The following is a 15,234-nucleotide window of genomic DNA, read 5'->3' as shown; positions in this document are numbered from 1 at the left end:
AGAGGAGGAGAGACAGAGAAATATCTTCCATCTGATGATTCACTCACAAAGTGACCTCCAAGGCTGGTGCTGCACCATTCCTAAGCCAGGAGACCAGATTCTCTTCCAGATCTCCCATGTGGGTTCAGGGTTCCAAGGCTGTGGGCCGTCCTTCACTGTTTCCCATGCCACAAGCAGGGAGCTAGATGGTAAACAGTTTTGCCAGCATTAGAACTGGTGCCCTTATGGAATCCCTGTGCATGCAAGGTGAGGAATTTAGCCAATAGGCCAGAGCGCTGGGCCTCATTTTTTCTGTTAATACTTCTGATTGTGTTTTCTACACAAAAACTGCATTTGTGCTGACCAGTGCAATGAGAATAAGTGTTTTATTTGTTAGATTGTTGGTGATTTGTCATTCAGCACTGAGTGCAGTTCCTTGACCTTCAGATATATCTAATTATGTCATTACAACTATCAGGAAAAATTAAGTGAAGCTGAACAAAAATCAGCAGACCAACAGTAGTCAGAATGGGGATAGATAAAGATTTGATTGATTTTGTGATCTGAAGGTGAAGTCAGCCTCATGGCATTAGAAGAAAACTATGATTAAGTGGTAGCTTGGGGCACAGTCTTCCCCTAAGTGCTCTGACACAAAGTTAGAAAGCTCCCTATGATGTCCCAAAGATGCTCAGTCATTCCCTATTCTACACTCACCATGGAGACCTCTCTGTGACTCAGTTCTTTGCACTAGAACGTTCAAGGTACCACTTCAAGCCCTGGAGACATAAGGGAGTCTTCCTCCATGCTTCTGTATTGGCTCTGCTAGGACCCCGTGGCTGAATGTCTATGTTTGGTAGACTATTGGCCCAAGCTATAGAGGCCCCTGTCTTCTCACAATGGCAGGTGAGCTCTGGTATTAGACAGTGAAGAGGGAAGGTCCCTGACCATCTGAGACAAGGTCCACAATACTGAGAAGAACACGGCATATGATATGGCCTCAATGGTCTCATCTGTGGAGAGGAGAATGTGGTGACCTCTTACTCTTGTATTGGGTTTCCTGGTTCACAGTAGATGACGAGGGTTCTGTAATACACTCCCATGCTGATAGGATGCTCAGGAGGGGGAGGATGGCCTTGTACACAAGGAGCAGACATGAGAATAGTTCAGTCTAACATTCCAGGATATGTTGCTCTGTGATAAACTTTGTACATGAACTTGTGTGTGTATGTTTGTATGTGTGTGTATGTGTCTGTTTGTGCTTTACCCTGGACATAAAGGAAATATTTTACTGTTTCATGTGTAGGAAACAGAATATACAAATTACCCCTGTTTGTTTGAAGCTGCTGATGTAGGAAACCAGGTACAAGGGGTAAAAAGTCAAATTACATTTTTAAGATGATGAATCTTTTTTATTTAATATTTTTGATACAGTTTAGTTGGCACTGGGTTCTCCATTGCCCCTCCCATGTTCCCTCCCCTCCTTTCTGCTCTCTGCACCAATCTCACAGTGGGTGTCTTTTATGAAGTTTTTCCAAGTTCTTCATACTGCCACTAGATTGTCCTCCAACCATGTAGGAGACTGTCAGTCATTTCGCTATGAGTTAATTCTTTGAATCTTTGTTATTTATGGATAGTGTTACAAACAGTGAAAGAAAAATGACATTGACCATCTCACCTAATTTACAAGCAATCAGTCTTTTATGGAGGATTGATTAATGAATTACACCACAAGATCTAATTACAAATGGTAATGAAAGTATGAAGTGACATAAGGAAGATTCTCATGTAATATCCCAAGATTTGACATCATATTACCTTATATTGGAGCAAATGTATGATATCTGATGTTTTGGGATTGGCTCATTTCCCTCAGCATTAATGGTTTCTGGTTTTGCCCATTTGGCCACAAAGTATTGTATTTCACTTTCTGAACTAGCCGAGTAGTATGCCATAGTGCAGATGAACCAGTTTCTCTATCCAGTCCTCTGTTAATGGGCAGTTAGGTTGTTTCCATGTCTTTGTGATTGGTGATCATGCTATAATGAACATTGGAGTGCATGTTGCTTTCTCATGTAACAAGTCTTTGGGATATATTCCTAGAAGTGGTATTGCTGGGTCATAAGGGAGGTGGAGTTTTAATTGCCTACCTGTATTCAATACAGACTTCCATAGTGGTTGCTCCAGCCTGCAATGTATCCAGCAGTGGAGTAGGATTCCTTTTTCACCACAAGATTGCCAGCAGATGTTGTTGGCAGTTTTCTGTATGTGGGCAATTCTTGCTGGATTTAGGTGGAACCTCAGTGTTGTTTGTATTTGAATTTCCCTTATTGCCAGAGAGATTGAGCATTTTTTCATGTGTCTGTTAGTCATTTGAATTTGTTCCTTTATAAAATGTCTGCTCATTTCCTATGCCCATTGGTTCACTGGTTTGTTTCTTGTCATTTTATTGTTGTTCTGGAGTTTGTATATTCTGGAAATTAGCCTTTTGTCTCCTGTGTAGTGTGCAAAGATCGTCTCCAATTCTTTTGGTTGCCTTTTATTTTGTTTATTGTTTCCTTTGTTGTGCAGAAGCTTCCTAGCTTAATGTAGTCCCATTTATTCACTGTGTTGTATACTTCCTTTGCTTTTGATGATTTCTCTAGGAAGTCAGGGCTTACACTTATATCTTGCAGAGTATTTCCAACTTTTTCTTCCAAACATTTGATTGTGTGTGGGTGTAGATTTAGATCTCTTATCCATTTAGATTTGTTCTTTGTGTATGGTGAAATGTATGGGTCTTGCTTCTTATTTCTACAGGCTGTTAACCAGTTATGCCAATAGCATCTAGTGAAGAGACTTTCCTTTTTTTCCCCAGATTGTTTCCTGGTTTGGCGTTGTTTGTTTGTTAAAGGTTAGATAGATGTGCATGTGTTTTTCCCTTCTGGATTTTCTTTTTCTACTCCATTGAACTATCTTTCTGTTTCTGTAACAGTTATCAGTCTGTTTTGATAACTACCACCCTATAGTATGTCCAAATATCTAGGATTGTGATCCCTTCTACTAGGTTCTTATTCTTCAGGATAGTTCTTGTTTCTGTTGTGTGTTTGTGTTTGTGTGTGTGTGTGTGTGTGTGTGTGTGTGTGTGTTTCCAGATGAACCTTTGTATAACTTTTTCCAGCTCTGTGAAGTATGATCTTGGTATTTTGAATGGAATCACATTGAATGTATACATTGCATTTGGTAATATAGACATTTTCATGATGTTGACTCTGACCATCCAGGAACAAGTTATTTTTCTCCATTTTTTGAAGTCTTCTTCTATTTCCTTTCTTATCCTAATGTTTTGTAGTTTTCCTTGTATAGGTCTACCACATTCTTTGTTAGGTGTATTCTTCGGTGTTCCATTTTCTGTTCTGTTATTTTGAAAGTTAGAAGAACTAATCAGCATATTTTTGTACTTTGTGGCAACTGGTTTCATTTATCTTGTACCCTGCCACTTTGCCCAACTCTCATATAAGTTCAAAGAGTCCCTTGATTGCGTATCTTGTTTCTCCTACCTATAGAAATAGATAATCTGCAAACATAGATAACTGGACTTCCTCCTTGTCCATTTGAATTCCTTTGATTTCTTTTTCTTGTCTTGCAGCTTTTGTGAATACTTCCAGTGTGGTGTTAAATGCCAGTGATGATAGTGTTTTTAGCTTGAATTGTTGTTGGGTTTTTCAAAAGATTTTTCTTCATCTATTGAAACTATAATATGATTCTTGTTCTTCAGATTTTTTGATGTGATTTATCACATTTATACATTTACAAATGTCTTGCCACCCCCATGCACCCAGGATGAATCCCGCTTGGTCCAGATGAATAATCTGTCTGATGTGTTTTTGTATTCTGCTGGCTAATATTTTACTGAGGATCTTAGCATTGATATTCATCACGGCTATTGGTGTGTAGTTTTCTTTCTCTGTTGGATCTCTATCTGGTTTTGATATTAAGGTGATATTGGATTTACAGACTGAATTTGGAAGGATCCCCCCCTCCTTTTTTTGGAAGAGTTTATGGAAGATTTGGGTAAGTTCTGCTTGGAATGCTTTGCAAATTTCATCAGTGAAACTGTCTGGGCCTAGATTTTTCTTTGTTGGTAGGGTTTATTTACTGATCCACTCTGTGACTCCATTATAAGTTTGTTTAGGTTTTCTGTTGCTTCACGGCTAAGTAGCAGGTGGGAGTCCACAAACCTTTTCATTCATGGAGGTCTTCTGCTTTGTTGGCATATATTTGTGTGTAGTGATTCTTACATATTCTCCGTATGCGTGTGGTTTCCATTGTTATGTTCCCTTTTACATCATTGTTGATGTTATTAATTCATGTTTTCTCTTCCTTTTTTGTGTGTGTCTGTTGGGTCAATGTGGTGTCTATTTTGTTTATTTTTTTAAGGTCCCAATTTTTCGATTCATTGATTTTGTGTATGAATCTTTTGATCTCTGTTTTGTTCATTTCATTTCTTATTTTGAAAATTTCTGGTGGGTCTCAGGACTGGGCGTCTCATGCCTGGATCCCGGACGGCCGCCATGGGCACATGGTGAGCCGTTTTCCCCGGGGCCTGCTGGGTTTCGGGGGCCACTTCCTTCGGGGTGAGTAGACCGAGGGGGGAAGGCCTCCGGGACCGGCAGGTCCAGGACCCACCCGCCGCCTTCAAGGGGCGGTGAATGGGATTTTGGAGGGGCGCGACCCTGGGCCTGGGTTATTTAAACCTCCAGCAGCCTCCTGGCAGCTGGTGGGTCTCAGGACGGGGCGTCTCATGCCTGGATCCCAGACCACAGCCGCCAGGGGCACATGGTGCGCCATTCCTGGGCCAGTGCGCCATTGGTGCCAGGCTCTGCCTGCTGGCCGCCCAGCCGGGGAGCTCTGGGGATTTGGTTCTTTGAGTTGCTGCTTAATTAGCTCCAGGTTGAACCCATTGTGCTTCTTGGACCTGAAACAGGCAGTAACTCTTCCTTAGCAAAACTTGTAATCATTAATAATGCTGGGCACCAAATACCAGTCATGCAGAAGCTATGGCTTGGGGCTTGTCCTGTAAAAGTAGCTCCAACAGCTGGCCAATGTGTCAACTGGTAATGGAACAGAGTAGATTAGGCACGACCGAGCAAACCTTAGCCCACAAGTAAAACTAGAAACCAGGAGGGAGCAGAGGTCATGCCGAGCTCGGCTCTTGTACCTGCTGGTCTGTGGGAGCCAGGGACGCTAAGCCACAGTGTCTAAGGCAGAGTTCGGGACAGGGGAGGGGCTGTGCCAAGCTGAGTCAGAGCATCCATTGACAGGCATGTGATCTATGGATGGGAATAGACCCGGTTGGGGAGCAAAGGGGACAACCCTAGCTGGGCTGAGGTTCCCACCAAGAGGAGTGTGGCCTGGAAGGGGGGCTGCGTTCTGATCTGGAAACAGATGTAGTCTCCCTTGGCACAAGTGTGGACTGGGAATGGATGCACCGAACTGGGCCGGACCCCGACTCCCCCTGGTGTTCTGGAGGACCAGGGCAGATGTGGGATGGACTAGGCAGGGTCTCAAATCCCTACGGAGCCATTTGTGAGCCATACGTGGTTATGGACAAACCATGGCTGGGCTGGAACATCCAACAGCAAGAACCAGATTGGGTGGAAGGCCAGTCAGGAAAAGCCACAGTTCCTGCTATGACAGGAGGTGGACTGAGTAGGGTTGGCTCATGGACCCACTGGTAAGCGTGAAACCTGGCATTGGGAGAGGTTCTGATGGAGGAGCCTGGGCAACTACTCTGGCAGGACACAGACCCAGCAGGTAAACACAAGAAACATGATGGGAAACAGCCCAGAAAAGGCCATGGAAAGCTACCCACTGGCATACAATTGGCAGATGTGGGGGCAAGACCAGGCTGAATCTGTCCACATCATCCACTGGCAAATCCAGGCACCAGTGTGGGTCGACCCAGGTTTGGTCGCAACAAAGACTAGTGCACATTATGGAATGCCGAGGTGAGGTTGCCTGTACCGGAAGGGACCGCAGCGCCCAACCAGCCTGAGAACAAGAAAGGAAGTGGGCAGAGCCGGCAGGGGAATAAGGGAGGGTTCCTTTGCAGGACAGCTACTTCCGCAGGAGAGCATGGGATGGGATGGGGGGAGACCAGACTAGGCAGAGCTACCACAACTGTGCGCCTCATGTGGACTAGATCAGGGAAAAGCCGGGCTGGGCAGATTATTCCTACTGGTGCAAACAAAATTAAAGTGGGCGAGAGTTGTTTGGGCTTAGACGCAGCATCAACTGGAATATGGGAGTGGGAGAGGCCTGGGAGGAAAATAGTGGGCTCATCACTATTGGGTTACCACTCCCACAGGAGGACATAAAACTAAGACAGCTGCTGGGGTGGAATGGGGTGTGGGACAGACTGGATTACTGCTACACTTATTGGCAAACCAGGGTAGGGGTTGGGCCTGGTGGGTCGCTCCAACCTAGGCTGCACCTCCCGCTGGTTTATGTGAGGGCCAAGTACGTGCTGGGCAGAACCAGGCTGGACTGCAACACCCATTGGTTCCAGTGGAAGTCGGGAGTGAAAACAGAACCAACCCAGCAATTGCAACCACCAGCTGATTGGAGCGATGGACGGTGCCAGGCCCTGTACTTGTTAGCACATACAAGAAGTTTCTTTGGAGATCTTCCTAATCTAAATGCTGGACTCAGAACCCTAACGAAGAAAAGAGAGAAGACAGAACAGGTCAACCAACCATCTCAGCTATGATGGACTATGTCAATCAGTGGATTTTTCAAAGATCTCATAGTGCATGGAGTGGCAAGATTGACAGCGATTCATAACTGTGGCAATATCAAAACCACTTGAGCAAGAACCTCAGAGCATGCCCTACATCCAGGACCTGGGGAGGGTGGGAAACTGGGTGGGCTTCTCCCTTAAATACCCCCCTTTAAATATGAAGCTAACAATATGGAAAGTATACTAGTATTATCCACTTTCCTGTAGCCCTTGAACCTTCTTACCCTAATTAACTATGTAAAGAATGTCAAAATAAAATTTATTAATAATTAAAAAAAAAAGAAAATTTCTTTTTTTTTTCCTGTGTTTTAGGGGGTTGTTTTGTTATTGATTTCTTGTTCCTTCATGCATGCACTTTGCTAATTTACATGTTGTATTTCTTGTTTCTTGATGTGAGGCCCAGTTGCAATAAATTTATCTATCAATACAGCCTTGGCAGTATTCCACAGTTTTTGGTAGCTTGTGCTTGAGTCTTCATTGTTTTCAAGGAAACTTTTAATTTATTCTTTAATTTTGCTCTCTGATCCATGATTCATTTAGTAGCATGTTCTTCATCTCCCAAGAATTTACAAATTTCTTGTGGGGTATTTTGACTTAATGATTTCCGTTTTCACTCCATGATCATCTGAAAAGATACATGATGTGATTTCTATTTTTTTGAGGTCAGTAACAACCCTTGTGCCCTATTATGTGGGTGATCCTGCAAATGGTGCTATATACAGCTGAAAAAAAATGTGTATTTTGTGTCTGTGAGATGGAAGGTTACATTTATATATATCAATCATGTTCATTTGTTCTACTGTCTGTGTGAGTTCTATTGTTTCTTTCTTGAGTTTCTATTTTGTTGATCTACCTAGTGGTGTTACAGATTCCCACATGATTGCATTGACATCCATGTCTCCTCTTTAAGTTAGTCAACCATTTTTTCATATAACTAGATGCTCTCATGTTTGGCATGAAAACATTTATTACTGTTATTTTTTCTTGATGAATTACTCTCTTTATCATTATGTAGTGTCCATTCTTTTTTAAGATTTATTTTATTTTTATTGGAAAGGCAGATATACAGAGAGGAGAGACAGAGAGGCAGATCTTCCGTCTGATGATTCACTTCCCAAGTGAGTGCAATGGCTGATGCTATGCAGATCCGAAGCCAGGAGCTTCTTCCAGGTCTCCCACTCCCAAAGCTTTGGGCTGTCCTTGACTGCCCTCCCAGGCCACATGCAGGGAGCTGGATGGGAAGCGGGGCTGCTGGGATTAGAACCGGCACCAATATGGGATCCCGGAAGTGCAATGCGAGGACCCTAACCACTGGGCCATAGTGTCCATTCTTATACCAACATCTCTCTTTGTGAAGTCTATATCATCTGAAATTAGAACAGCTAAACCAACTTTTTTTTCTTTCCATTTGTATGATGTTTCTTTTTCCACCCTCTCACTTTCAGCTTCTTTGCATATGTGTTGATTATCTATGTCTCCTGTAGACAGCAGAAAGTTGGGTCCTGTTGTTTGATCTATTGTTTTATTCTATATCTTTTGATTGGTAAGCTTAGGCCACTTGTGTTTAGAGTCAGTGTTGGAAGGTTATGATTTATTCCTGTCGTGTGTGTGTGTGTGTGTGTGTGTGTGTGTGTGTGTGTGTGTGTGTGTGTGTATACTGGTGTCTCTGTTAAACGTTGTTTCCTTTAATGTGTCATAATCAGAAAAATCTTCCCTTCTTCTATGAATGGTAATTTTTCTTCTGCAGCATTCATTCTATTGGTCAAGTCTGTTTTTTTTTCAATTCCAAAATTCCATTGTGAAACTACTTAATTTCTGTGATAATGTTAGTTTTGAAGTCCTTGAGTTGCCCCCAATGCTTCTTATTGCTTCTGCATAGTTTCATGATGCTTTTTAAATTTTTCTTATGTGGAACCTTCTTCCTGTCTTCATCTCACAACTCTGAGACTGAGGTTATTTTTTGGTCACTTTTTGGGGTGTGCTGGCTCTTTCATCTGAATAATTTCTTTTCCTGGTAACTCTTGCCATTTCTATGTGCTTTCTTGTCATACTGAGATGTTAGCTTCTGATATGCTTTTAGTATTGGTCCACTGCGATGTGCATTGGGAGGCCCATCAGATGGCCAGGCAACTAGGATGTTTGTCAGCTGCTGCCAATGTGTGGGTGAGTGTTGCTTTCAATTTCCTCAGCATTTACATTTCCTAGTCTCAGGCAGGTGTGGAACTTTGCAACTCAGAGTCTGCAAATTCCAGTTCTTTGCATAAGTTTGCCTCCTGGCGACTTCACAGCCTCTACCAGCAGTGAAGTTGGCTAGAGTGAGAGTGATGCAGCCACTGCTACGCAGTGTGTAATCAGTAGCTAGGTTCTCTACACTCCGAAGTCACTGAGCCTGGCCTCATCTCCAATGTGCAAGCAATATCATGGGGTCGTGTGGCTTTGGTTTGCCCCAGAATTTGTGACTCCACCACTGGGTTCCACTGCAGTCTGCTGGGCATTTTTATGGTGCTATCCTATTGTTACTGCACCCTTGTAGTCTGACCTTAGATTGCTGGGTCAACAAGACAAACCTATGACCATGGTGGGGGCAGGTAATGCTGTGCTTCTCTTTTGGGTGATTCTGGTGTCCCTCTGGGTGGCCCAGGTTTGGCCCAGATCTTTTGGGTGGGGGTGGGTTCACACTCACCCATGTGTCTCCAGTTTGCATGCTTCATTTCCCAACTACCCTTTTCCAGTGGTGTTTCCTCCTCTGGTAGAAACTGCTCAGGTCTGTGCCTGTAGTTTCCTCCTCAGGGCACTTTTTTTTCCCATCAATGTCCTGATATAAGAGTCCTTTTGCCTCCTTCCAATTCTTATGCATAGACTAAGACTCCCAGTACCATCTTCCCTGCATTGATTCGACACAGCTAGATTGCCTTCTTGAGAGATTTTCTGCTGCCATTTCTTGCCTGTGTGATAATTGCCTTGGTCCTGTGGACTCCAGGGAGCTTCAGACACCTTTTCCTACAATTCTGTACTTCCGTCTCACTCCTATGCCTAATTCTATCCCTATCTCTCTATACATGTAGTTACACCAACCTTCTGTGACTATCCATCTGTTTGTTTTTTGTTTGTTTGTTTGTTTGTTTTTTTACTAATGATGAGGCTTCTTAAGGAAAAAAACAAAGCATTTATAGGGAATGAGAGGAAATAAGATATCAAGAGGAATTCTATATTCTTGAAAACAGGGGAAATATTTCTCGAATTCCTTCAGTAGTTTTCAAAGTCTTTAAATCCCATACTGACTTTGTTCATGTTCTTAAGTTAGTATTTTCTTTGAACCAATCCAATGGGTCAGATTGTATAGATTCTCTAATTCTCCTAAATGCAGAAGTTGCAGATTTTAGGATGTAATATGTTAGAGTCCTCTGGTTCATTTCATAACATGTTTTTAGTCACCTTTATCCATCCACTTCCCATGATTAAAAGGGATATTTTTGTATTTCGGGGGGTACTGAATTGCCCTGTTGTTGCCTTTGCTTTATATTTAATCTCTACTGTGAATCTTTCTGAGATTCTGTTTATTGACCTACCTAGGCACTGACAGTCTTTAGTTTTTATGAGTTTCCTTTGGTTTGATTTTTTTAGATTTATTTTCATTGGAAAGTAAAACATACAGAGAGGAGGAGAGAGAGCAAAGGATCTTCCATCTGATGATTCACTCCCCCAGAAACCACAATGGTCAGAGCTGTGCTGATCCAAAGCCAGGAGCCCAGAGCCTTTCCTGGATTTCCCATTGGGGTGCAGAGTCCCAAGTCATGAACATTTTAGAAGTTTTTCTCTCTCTCTTTTAAGGTTGAGAGGTTGATTATGATGTTTTGTGGTAAAATTGGTTTCTGTTCATGCTTATTAAGAGTTCTGCATGATTCCTGTACTTGGTGTCCCCTTTTTCCTCATCAGGGAAGTTCTCTGCCATTTTAGGTCTTCCAATGTTAAACACTCTTTAAAGATTTCCTGATTTTTTTCCCTGGTTTTGTTAGACTAAAATATTTCCAAGGATTTGTCTTTTATCTTAGATATTTTTCTTCTTCCTCGTGAACCCATTAAAACTCTGCATGGTATCTTTTGCTTGCCATGTTGTTGTATTCATTGTTAATATTTTTGTTTGATGAATTTGTGAGATCTCAAACTTCTGTAGAATTTGATTTGTAGCACATGCTGATATCCTTGTTTTAATGATTTCTCTTTGTGCTTTTCGATCAATCTAATGATTATTATTTTTTCATTCATTGTTAGGTACTCCATCAATATTTCATACTTGTAACAGTAGGAATTGGCATATTCTTTCTGAGTCATAATACCTCCATTTTTTTTCTTTTATTCATTTCTAGAAGCTGTTTTTCTGCTTCTGGTGGTGTTGTCTTTGAACTATACATCTGTAATTGATTCAATGACTGTGCCTACAAAATGTGCCCATGTTTGCGGGATATTAAGGTCAGTGCACAAGTGAAGTGAAAATCCAGAACAACACCAAATTTGGCCATAGTTGATCTATTTTGTTAGCATGGAGGAGGCGATGATCATGATTGTTATTGTAGTCAGTTTCACCTCCTCTCTTCCTAAGTAAAGAATGCACAGCAATAAAGCTGGGTGGTTATAACTACCCATTCCATGCTAGCACATGTGTCCATGCAATATGTCTGTTAACTTCTCTGTGTATCCAGATTCCCAGCTACATACAGCATGACTTTTACAAAGTCACAGAAGTGATAATGTTTTTGCATGAGACTCTTGTGATTATGTTATTATAAATCTTTGCTCACATCCACTAGTCTACCATAATCTCAACACCAGCTGCCTCTGAGGGATATTTTGTTAGATTGCAGCTTAGGCCATCAGAAAGTTGGAGGTTTGGGCATGGCTCACAATCCAAGAGAGGAATACTTACTGTCTGGCCTCAACTCCTTACACAAAATTCAGTTGGACAAACAGAAATATTGTCTTTAAAAGCTCATGAAAATTAAATCCATTTCCAACAGTGATATCTGGGATTATATCAATTGGTAGCATGTATTTGGGACTCTATCATTAATGCAGAAATTGTCACGCAATAAAGTTCTTTCTACGGGCCCGGCGCGGTGGCGCAAGTGGGGATCCCATATGGGCGCCGGTTCTAATCCCGGCAGCCCTGCTTCCCTTCCAGCTCCCTGCCTGTGGCCTGGGAAAGCAGTCCAGGACGGCCCAAAGCTTTGGGACCCTGCACCCGCGTGGGAGACCCGGAAGAGGCTCCTGCCTTCGGATCGGCATAGTATCGGCCCGTTGCGCTCACTTGGGGAGTGAATCATCGGACGGATGTCTCTCCTCTCTGTATATCTGCCTTTCCAATAAAAAAATAATAAAAATAAATCTTAAAAAAAAAAAAGTTCTTTCTACAATGATCTTAGAAATGAAAAAACTGTGAGGGTTCCCACAGGCCACCTTTAGCATTGGTGATGATAATAAGAAAAAATACAAAGTTGATCAATGCAGGATATTTTATGATACAGCTCCATATGCTCTGGGAATCCCCACCATCTCCACCAATTCCCTCAAAACATTACAATTGTATATTTCTCCATAAATAATCATAAGTCCATCATGCAGATATGGACAATTGCAGAGAGTTAAGCTTCCTATTATCAAGATATACTTAGCAGCTTTCCTGGATTCCTTCTTTGATCTGGAAGTAGATGTGCAGATTGCTTTGTATCCTCACATCTGGATATGATAGTTCCCAATACAAAGGTACTAAACATCCCCTTAATGAAAAGCCACAAAACAAATTCAGCAACATGAAGAATGATAGAAATTTCACATGACACGAAGTTTAATAGCATTCTACTGAATGACTCATGTGTCATTGAGGAAATGAAAAAGAAAATCAAGAATTTTGTTGAGAAAGCAATGCTACTGTGTGATCTATGAATCAATACAGAATTTAATATGATAAAATAAATGCTTTGAAGAAACAAAAATAAAAAGAAAACATCGAAATCATGAGATATAGTTTCCATTGAATGTTTATTGGTGAGGTATGTCTCAGTAGGCAACAGATAGTTTTTTTTTTTCATTCAGTCTACTAATCTATGAGGTTTGATGGATGAATTTACTATATTTATATTTAGGGCTAATATGAATAGGTGACAATTTGGTCATGCCATTTTAGCAATGAGTTGTTCATTGTTTGACTTATCTTTCGTTGCTTTATTGCTGGGATGTTGTTCATATTTCCCTTTGGTTTTGTTGGGTGCTATTCCATTTCTCCATCAAGAGAGCATCTTGAAGAATCATTTGTAAGGCTGGTCTCAAAGAGGTCCATTGTTTTTTCCTGTATTGTGGAAGAATTTTATTTCCTTTTCAAATCAAAAGAAAGCTTTGCTAGATATGTTATTCAGGGATGGATTTTTTTTATTTATTCTAACCTGGAATGTGTTGCTGCATTCTATTCTGTCCTGTAGACTTTCCTGTGAGTGGTCTTCTGTGAGTCTCAATGCCATTTTTCCATATGTCAACTGATTTTTTTTTTACAGGCACTTTTAAGGATCTTTTCCTTATGTTCAACTGCAGACAGTTTGCTTATTATGTGTCATGGTAAAAACTGCTTTTAGTCAATGCTGTTGAGATGAGAGTTCTGCCCACTTCCTCTTTTCTGCTTCCCAATTCTTTCTTCAAGTTAGGGGAGTTTTTCTTTATTATTTTGTTAAATATATTTTTAAAATTTATTTTTCTATTATATGACACAGTTTTATGGTACTGGGATTCCCATCATCCCTCCCATACCCCTCCCCCCTTGGTGGATTCCTCCACCGTGTTGCATGACACAATTCAAGTTCAGTTGAGATTCCTTCATTGCAAGCATATGCGAAGCATAGTGACCCTCATTTTATTGCCTAGATAATTTCAACGGCTTTTTGGAGAGACATTCTGTGATCTTAAGGTAGAGCCAACAGAGTAAAAACCCACTCAATCAAAAGCCCTAACATTGATGTTTCTCCATATGAGGTACATAACCATTATAGGAGGGGTGAGCAGAGAAATCTTCAGCACCTTCGTGAGGAGTACTTGCTCTGTGTCCTACCTAGCAAAATATGTGAGTCCATGCTGACCAAGCTTCCCTTGTTGTTCTGTTTCTCTATTCTAATGTATGTGTGTGTGTGTGTGTGTGTGTGTTTGGAGGGGGGCTCTGGAGCAACTCTGACAGTCATTGCAGAGAGGGTGGAGACCCCATGTTGGAACTAAGTAAGGACAAGAGAAATCTTCTCTCCTTAGTCCTGAAGGGAGTTTACTGTTCCTTTGATTCTGAGGATCGTTCTGGGTTCCTGGCTGTTGTTCTGACATCCTTGGATCCCCCGAGGAAGATTTCAGGCTTCTTTCATCCTGTGTGGTAGATCGAGGTTGGGAGAGATGCCCTCTGAGTTCACAGGCTGCGAAGGCATTCCAGTTCCCGGTGGTCTCTTTGGCAGTTGGGATGCAGTCCTTGGTGCCCATGCTGATAGTCCTTGGTGGGGATCCTGGTGTCTCCAGGTGTGGGATACAGGCCTCTTCCTGTCCTCCTGCTCCACTATGGGGTCCATCCCTGCTCTGTGCATATGTCCTCCTGTTAGTAGGTTGTCAGGATTGCTCTTGGTTCCTCCTGTATGTCTTTGTAGTTTAACTGTTGCCTAATATTGTTTTGAATCTATTACCAATAAGTTACCTTTCATTTTCCTGGTAGGTTACGCTATATGTCTTCCTCACACTTTCTAAGGCTATGGAAGATTTCTTTGCTCTCTGTCCCATTCTTGATGAGCACAAGGTTTTGAAAGTGTAAAAGGTTTTAAAATTAATCAAAACACAGGGATTGGGACAGTATTATTCACAGGTTTATCTGAGGAAGATTACTGTCCTTGGGAATCTTTAGGATTAATTCACGTCTCCAAAACACTGTAGATTCAACTAGAAGCTATCCAACCATCATATCTAATAACAAAAATCCCAGTGTTCCCTGGCCGGGTGGCCAGCAGGTGAAACCTAGCGCCTAATGGCGCTTTGGCATGCCCTGGCCGCACTCCGCATGGATGCAGCTGCGGCTCGTGTGTTGTGGGCATGGGGCAGCTGCCCCATCCGGCGTCCTCTGTGGACAGGCCCTAGAAGGTTTAGCTCACTGGACTCCCAGTCCGCCCTCCACCCGGACTCCGTCTCAGCGGTCCGCCAGGGAGCAGTAGGCAGAATCAGACGTGCCTAACAAAGGCAGCAAGCGCTCACCTGTGAGGTCAGCACCCACAGCCCTGCGAGGCCCGCCCTGGTCGCACTCTGCATGGATGCAACTGCAGCTCCTTTGGTGGGCATGGGGCAGCCGTCCCGTCCAGCGTCCTCTGCAGCCAGGCCCGTGAAGGTTTAGCTTGCCAAACTCCCAGTCCGCCCTCCACTTGGACTTCGTCTCAGCTCGACCCCCAGGGAGCCTAAATACATTTTTAAACCCA

The sequence above is a fragment of the Ochotona curzoniae genome, unplaced genomic scaffold, assembly GCF_017591425.1.
Source record: "Ochotona curzoniae isolate NIBS_2020 unplaced genomic scaffold, NIBS_Ocur_1.0 contig_1880, whole genome shotgun sequence".
Taxonomy (NCBI): Eukaryota; Metazoa; Chordata; class Mammalia; order Lagomorpha; family Ochotonidae; genus Ochotona; species Ochotona curzoniae.
Note: the sequence above shows the minus strand (reverse complement) of the source record.